Below are 7,962 nucleotides of genomic sequence, written 5' to 3' on the forward strand. Positions count from 1 at the left end.
TTTGGGTAAATAATATCCAAGTCTGGATATTGAGCGGAAGTGTTTATTTTAGGATTTCCATCCTTTGTTTATGGAAAAAAGAGCAAGGATTTATGATTTCCTTTGGGCGCGCAAGTGTTGAGTGTTTTTTAAGCCTTTCTTTTGTAAGACCAGTGCGCGGCCGCGCAAGGTAAAAAAGAGAACTTAGAAATGAGGTTGTGGTATGGTCCTAAGCACTTATTATAAGGTTTTTGGGACCTTACCCCTTTACGAACCGATACCGAAAATACACCCGGTTAGGTAAATTTAATATCAGTACCGATACCCGATACCATTCATTCAAGTCTATTTTTATTAATGTTAATTTCATTCTGTTTTTAATATATATTTTATTACCGTTCATTCCATTATTATGTTTTTAACTAGTTGATGTCCCGCCCGCGTTGGGAGGCGATGGTCGAATAGTTCTCAATCAATTAAAAAAATACTACTATAATTTTGCTAGGAAAAAAATTAAAACGATGATAAGACTGTAATTTTGGGCTCAGGGCAAAACTGTAATTTTTCAGGACTAATGAGCGAGTGTTAGACAGCTCCTTTAGACGAAAAAAATTTTAATCGAGTCAATCAATTAAAAAAAACTTTTATAGTTTTGCTAGAAAAATTAAAACGATGGGGAAAACGTAACTTTGAACTGAGGGGGAAATCATAATTTTGTTTCAGGGATAAAATCGTAAATTAAATGGACCAATGGGGTTGAGGGCAAAATCGTAACTTGGCTGTGTGAGAAAAAAACTAATGGCAAAACTGTAAATTTAAACGGGGCAAAATCGTAATTTTGAACCGAGGGCAAAATTGAAATTTTTAGCTGGGAAAAAAGCGTAAATTTATTTTAAAATGGGGGTAAAAACATAATTTTGAACAGATGGCAAAATCGTTATTATAAGGAAAAAAACCTAATGGCAAAACTGTAAATTTAAAAGGTGCAAAATCATAGTGTTGAACCGAGGGAAAAATTGAAAATTTTTAGCTGGGAATAAAATCGTAAATTTATTTTTAAGCGAGGGTAAAAACATAATTTTGAACTGATGGTAAAATCGTAATTTTAAAACGGGATAAAATCATAAATTTGTTTGGCCAATAGGGGAGTGACATGCATGACTATAAATATAAACGGGACAAAATCGTAATTTAAAAAAAATCAAATGGAGGCAGGTGGCCGCCCAACTCCACCAATCCAGTGAAAGAACTATTGCCGGCCCTATATTTTGTTTTGTTATAGTAGATAATATATAGGTGAATGAACAGTAAAATAATAATAAATAGTATTATAAATTAAAACCATTGTTCCAGTAAATTATCAGTTGTAGTACGTACTTCGCATTTTCGAAATAAAAGTTGCCGTGCTTTGCATCTAGTCTTATAAGGTGTTTGATGACAAATGTTTAGGATTTTTCAAACGATGGAATTTCCGCAACCATAAACTTAAAATAGATGGAATTTCTTTTCCTAATATGAAAAATAGTATTGAAATTGGTAAAAAAAAAATAGCAATCTTAGCTTCTAGCATAATGTCAGTTACGTTAGAACACAAATTACATAAAATCAATTGTTAGTGTATCTAAAAGTGAGAACTAGGGATGAGATTTTTTACCGAAATACCGGTACCGTACCGTACCGATCATAAATGGTATTGGTATCGGTAATAGATTTTTTGAAAATTTGGTATCGGTAAAAGACGGTATCGGTATAGGTATTTTTCGGTAAATACCGGTTTTAATACCAAATTTAATAATTAATTCAAATGGGTTTTAGGTTGGATTACGAAGAGTCCAAGTCCAACTAATCTTACTGGCTACTACAATGTACTGAACTAATTATATTATATATATATATACAATTACCAACCAAAAAAAAACTGTTAGCAACCCAACCATTGCGTCAAAAAAAAAAACAAACTGTTACCAAACAATTATTATGTACCGTTTAGCAACTTCCGTTACCTTTAACGCGGCGTTTCCAGCAAACCATCTGTAACGCCCCAAAATCCGAATGTTTGAATCACTAGTATGGTACTATGGTTGCATGGGTTATGGAATGAAATGTGACAACTAAGTTATTTAACTTAGTTAAATCTATAAATTTAACAAGGAATGAAGTTTGTGATAAATGTGGAAAGTACCAAACTACAGAGACTAACATTTGTAATTATGCTTAGCATAGCTAAACTCCTAAAATTGATGTTGAAGGGTGTTAGTTTGTTATATGGTTAGGATTATATGGGTTAAGTATGGGTTGTAAGTGGAAGTATGGTTGTAATTAACCAAAAAGCTCAAACTAGAGGGATTAAAGTTAACTTTTTGGTGAAGTTGATTAAAACTCAGCTTTAATATAAGAAAGAACTAGAATTTGGTGGTTCTTATGTGTGTGTGTGTGTGTGTCGACACTGGCGGAGCTTAGTGTAAAGTGGGGGGTGCATCCGCCCCCCCGAATGTTTCGGTTAGAAGTGTAAAATTTCCTATTTTTCGTCCGAAAATTTTAAAATTATATAAGATTGTCCCCCCAATTATTTTGCCTAAATATTTATACAATATATAAATTGAGTCCCATGAATTTCCGCCCCCTCGGAACTTTTGGTCAAGCTCCGCCACTGTGTGTCGATGTGTGCAAGGAGGAGAAGGAGGGTTCTCTTAAACAACCCAAAACCCTAAATTGATGATGAAATTAGGATCAAATCCTTTGCATGGAAGAAGATTTCTCATCCTCTAATCCTAAGAAACATATGGTAAGGTGTAAACTTTGATTTGATGATTTTGCAAGAAACGGGTTTATGATCAATCCTTGAATTAGTATGAAAATAAGCATGAATGTGTGTTAAAATCACCAAATATAACTAAATTTATGCATGATTCCAAGTGATTTGATGTTTGGAGGTGAAACCCACTTCTAGTGGTGAAGATGGTGACATGGGTGTGTCACCCATGTCCAATACTTGTTCAAATAATGATGAACTATTTTTTATGTAATGGATTCTTATTAGATAGATTGAATGTGATATGAAATTTGGTGATGTTTTGTTATATTTCATGAATGAAAGCAAGAAGTGGGAAGATAGGCATGAAATACTTGTACATTATGCTTAGATAGTGATACGCACACCAAGTGTTGATAAAATGTTTAAATGACAAGATTATGTGGAAACGTATGCAAGCAGTGGGTGAATATGTATAGAATGTAATAATCAAGTAAATTAATGATAGATTAGCATGAGAACTGTGTTTTGGATAGAATACATGTAAGTTGGACAGTTGACTTTTGAAAGTTAACAGTGTATGAATGTAATGGATAGGCTTCTGGACACAATGGTAAGAGTAGAGAATTAGTGTGTTATATACTAGATGATTTATGTGCTATGTGTGATGGTAATCGAGTTGCGTGAGATTTGAATGAGGTAACTATTGGTATATGTCTTATGTATGCGAAAATTTGACTAATGAAAGTTAAATAATATGTAAATGAAAAGAAATGAATGTTTATATGTAAGATCATATATGCTAACCTTGATAAGAACGTGATGACATGTAAGGAAGGGAATCGTATCAATTGACTCAAGCACGGAGGGCTAACAGGTCGAGATGAGGCAAGGAAGTAAGCTCTAGTACACACGCTTAAGGTAAGTGATTTCCGGAATCACTTCTTATTTATAAATGAAGTTTGGTATGTTGTATATAGGGAACCATGTAAGAATTTACGGGTAAGGGTAAGTACTAAGGTAAGTTCATATGAACTTCGTCTATCCTTAATGTAAATTAAGATGATAGTCTCATCGTGTTAATGGAATGTTCATTATGTTGCTGAATGTTCATCGTGTTAATGGAATGTTCATTATGTTGCTGAATGTTCATCGTGTTAATGGAATGTTCATTATGTTGCTGAATGTTCATCGTGTTAATGGAATGTTCATTATGATGCTGAATGTTCATCGTGTTAATGGAATGTTCATTATGTTGCTGAATGTTCATCATGTTAATGAAATGTTCATTATGTTGTTGAATGTTCATTTTGTTGCTGAATGTTCATCGTGTTAATGGAATGTTCATTATGTTGCTGAATGTTCATCGTGTTAGTGGAATGTTCATTATGTTGCTGAATGTTCATTGTGTTGCTGAATGTTCATCGTGTTAATGGAATGTTCATTATGTTGCTGAATGTTCATCGTGTTAATGGAATGTTCATTATGTTGCTGAATGTTCATCGTGTTAATGGAATGTTCATTGTGTTGCTGAATGTTCATCGTGTTAATGGAATGTTCATTATAATGCTGAATGTTCATCGTGTTAATGGAATGTTCATTATGTTGCTGAATGTTCATCGTGTTAATGGAATGTTCATTATGTTGCTGAATGTTCATCATGTTAATGGAATTTTCATTATGATGCTGAATGTTCATCGTGTTAATGGAATGTTCATTATGTTGCTGAATGTTCATCATGTTAATGCAATGTTCATTATGTTGCTGGATGTTCATCGTGTTAATGGAATGTTGATTATGTTGTTGAATGTTCATCATGTTAATGGAATGTTCACCATGTTACAGGAATGTTCATCATGCTACTGAAATATTCATCATGTTAATGGAATGTTCATCATGTTTGTTGGAAGTTAGTCGGTTATGTTTGTTGTGATTGCATTGATTTGTGTTGATATGTTTGTAGATAAGGCTCAACTTACAAATAAGTGAATGTGACTTGTATGTATGTATGTAGATATGACACTGTAGCGTGTGTAAGTAGTGTGAACTTGTATGTACGTACATATGAATGGGATACGTATGAATGTACTCAGATATATGAAAGTGTATACACGTGTTGTAATCTAATGATTGTAGATCATTGGTATACGTATATGTGAAGATGTGGGTTTTCAATATGTTTGAGATTACGTACTCCTAACCATGTTACTATTGAGAGTGAAATAAATGGAGTGCAGCTATGGAAACGACGGACTCTCGAGGAATTGATGTCGGACTCGAGTAAGTAGAATTGAGAGGATGTTCAATGGAATACCTTACGTAGTTAGAATGTGATATAGCCTTTTAAGTATATGCAATAAATTATATATGATGTTACCGTGTACTAACGTGTTGGTTATATATGGTGACTGCAGGTTAGTCAGATATTCATGATGGACAAGTGAACGAGGATCAAGTTGAAGATCATGGATTGTACGGGAAACCGGTCACGTTGTTTGTAATCATTTGTTAACATAGTTACATTAAATAAACGATGAATGATGTAATTATGTTAGAAGGGTTGACCTAAACGATATTTAAGTATGTTAGAGTAGTTAAAAGAAAGAAATTTTACGATTCATTTTCCGCTGCGTCGTTTTGGGTAAAATCGTGAATAGGATCTTACACCGTCGTACCGGTTCATCAATAACCGCTATTTTCAAACATCAACAAATAACCGATGTCAAGATCGTGTATAAACATCACAAAATCCTTTCCTCCACACATTCTGTTCTCCATTCTACATAAATAAAATCCTTTCTTCCCCACCCACCAATGTCGTGACATCTCCACCTTCACAGTCGGTCTCAATCACCATTCGATTTGATGTCGGATCTTACTTCCCAAGGATCACCATCGTCGCTGCCACAAACTCCGCTGGAATGGCGGCGGTAACGTTTTCAAACCGCCGTCTTACGCTCTTCGAAACGTGTATGTGCGGATGAACGACGAATGGGTGGGCGTCCCGATGGTTTGCACAGACGGAGAGATAGTTTGGACCCTTTCGGCTTTCCGGCGAGGTAACCGGCAATATTGGTTTATTATTGATCAACGATTGAAATTTTTTTATTATTGATCAATGATTGAAAAAAATTAATTCAATTTAGGGTACTCGAGAACGAACTTGATTTATGGATACCGGTTGTTTAAGGGTTTGTTTATGTAACGATTAGGATAAATTGGAAATTAAAAATGCCGAAAACCAAACAAACAAAGTTGTGATTGAAGCCAAAATTAGAGAAATACCCATGTGGTGAAGGGGGTTGACGGCGGTGTTCCCGCGAGAGGAGTTGTCCCCTCTTCCCCTTTCATCGTATACACCCAATACACCCTAAGAATATTACATACAAATTGAAAATAACTTCGCATAAGAAATGAATAACCATTGCATATTTTTGCATGAGAATTAAAAGCTTTATGTAGCAGCATCAAATAAGTTTAATTGCAATCATGTTGCGTTATTGTTCAAATGCATTAAAAGAAGGGACAATAAGACATTAATAATCCCTATGAACACATAGTTTATCCTATGAACACATAGTTTACCACACAAAGTCAGATAATGCATAAAAAAAATTAAATTATTAAAATAATAAGCAGGCAAATCAATATGCAAATTGGACTTCTCTTTAGTGATCAAGTCAAAACTCAAAATACTCATTTCTTGAGATCCAAATTATTTAAATTTTTTAAAGGTATCTTTAAAAAAAAATAGACGTTTATGTTTCTCCCATCTTCGGTCATGGTTAGCTATACATTGTCTTCTCTGGAGCCATCTCACTAGAAGCCTTAAAGTACTCATAGTTCCACAAGAAAATTCCATCCTAACGTAACAAAAAATATTGTTTACACCATATAAAGGTCTATTATATTTAATGAAATATAATGGGTATAATAACACAGCGTCCGCCTACACCATTTCACATAACACCATTTAAGTCCAAGGTAACCATTATCAAAAACCTTACCAACACAATTTTCAAGTAACCATTCTACTAACAAACTATATCATCATGTTCAATATGAAATTTTGGCCACCAAATCCGCGCCTTTCCTTAAAACACTACTAGTGTTTTAGGTAAAATATTTTAGTGTTCTATCGTATGCTATAAACAAAGCAAAGGACAAAAAGGTTTTGCATAAACTCGAGAATTTTCGCATCTCATATAGCGTTATTAAAGTATTCATAATCAAATCCTGCCACAACGCGCGGGTTAACGTCAACTCGTATATAACAAAACCTAAACCAAAAATCCTTTATCCTTCTATAGAACACTCTATGATCAATCAAGATTCAAGAATCCAAAATCCAAATCCATCTTTTCTTCAAGGTATTCAAACGAATTCAAATCCATATTTGATATTTGCTTCTTTTTTCTGTTTTCTGATTAAACTAATTCGGCTGAGGCATAAAAATAAAGTTCCTGTGAATCATGAAAGTGAATATTCAAACGAATTCGTCTGTACGTTAAGATTAAACTAAAACATTAGATGGTTTCATGGTAACTAAGTTAATATTTAGTTTAGCTTATAATTATAAAAAAGAGATTCTAATATAATGTAAAGCTTATATTCATTCAAATCTAAAGGCATCATTATACCATGAATCATCTTTTTCCAATAAAAATGATTTATAGTATAATCTTTTCATATGGAGGGTTCAACATAGGAATTATATTATGTAATTGCATATGCATTAGCTATTTCGTGTGGTGTACTGTTATTGAATGATAAGTTTCAGCCTAGTTACATGATTATATTGTCCTTCACATATTTACATTTGAAAAAAAGAGTATGGATGGATGGGTTGCACATGATATTTTTTTAGGTAAAACTATGGATGACACCAAAGCGGTACCAATGTGGTAAATTACCGAAATACCGGTACCGATACCGGTACCGGTACCGATACCAGTACCGTACTGGTACCGAATCTATAAATACGGTACGCTAATCGGTATCCACATTTCCTCAATTTCGGTAACGGTATTTACGGTATCGGTACCGGTACGGTACCGGTATCGTACCGATCTCATCCCTAGTGAGAACTAAGGTGTTGTTTGTTTTTTTTTCTACAAAAACCACTTCACACACACAACACACACAACAGTTCTCTCTCTCTCTGCCTTGAACTCTCTCTCTCTCTACAATCTGTCACCACCACCACCCATAGCACCACCACCTCCGCCATC

The sequence above is a fragment of the Helianthus annuus genome, chromosome 10 (genome assembly GCF_002127325.2).
Source record: "Helianthus annuus cultivar XRQ/B chromosome 10, HanXRQr2.0-SUNRISE, whole genome shotgun sequence".
Taxonomy (NCBI): domain Eukaryota; kingdom Viridiplantae; phylum Streptophyta; class Magnoliopsida; order Asterales; family Asteraceae; genus Helianthus; species Helianthus annuus.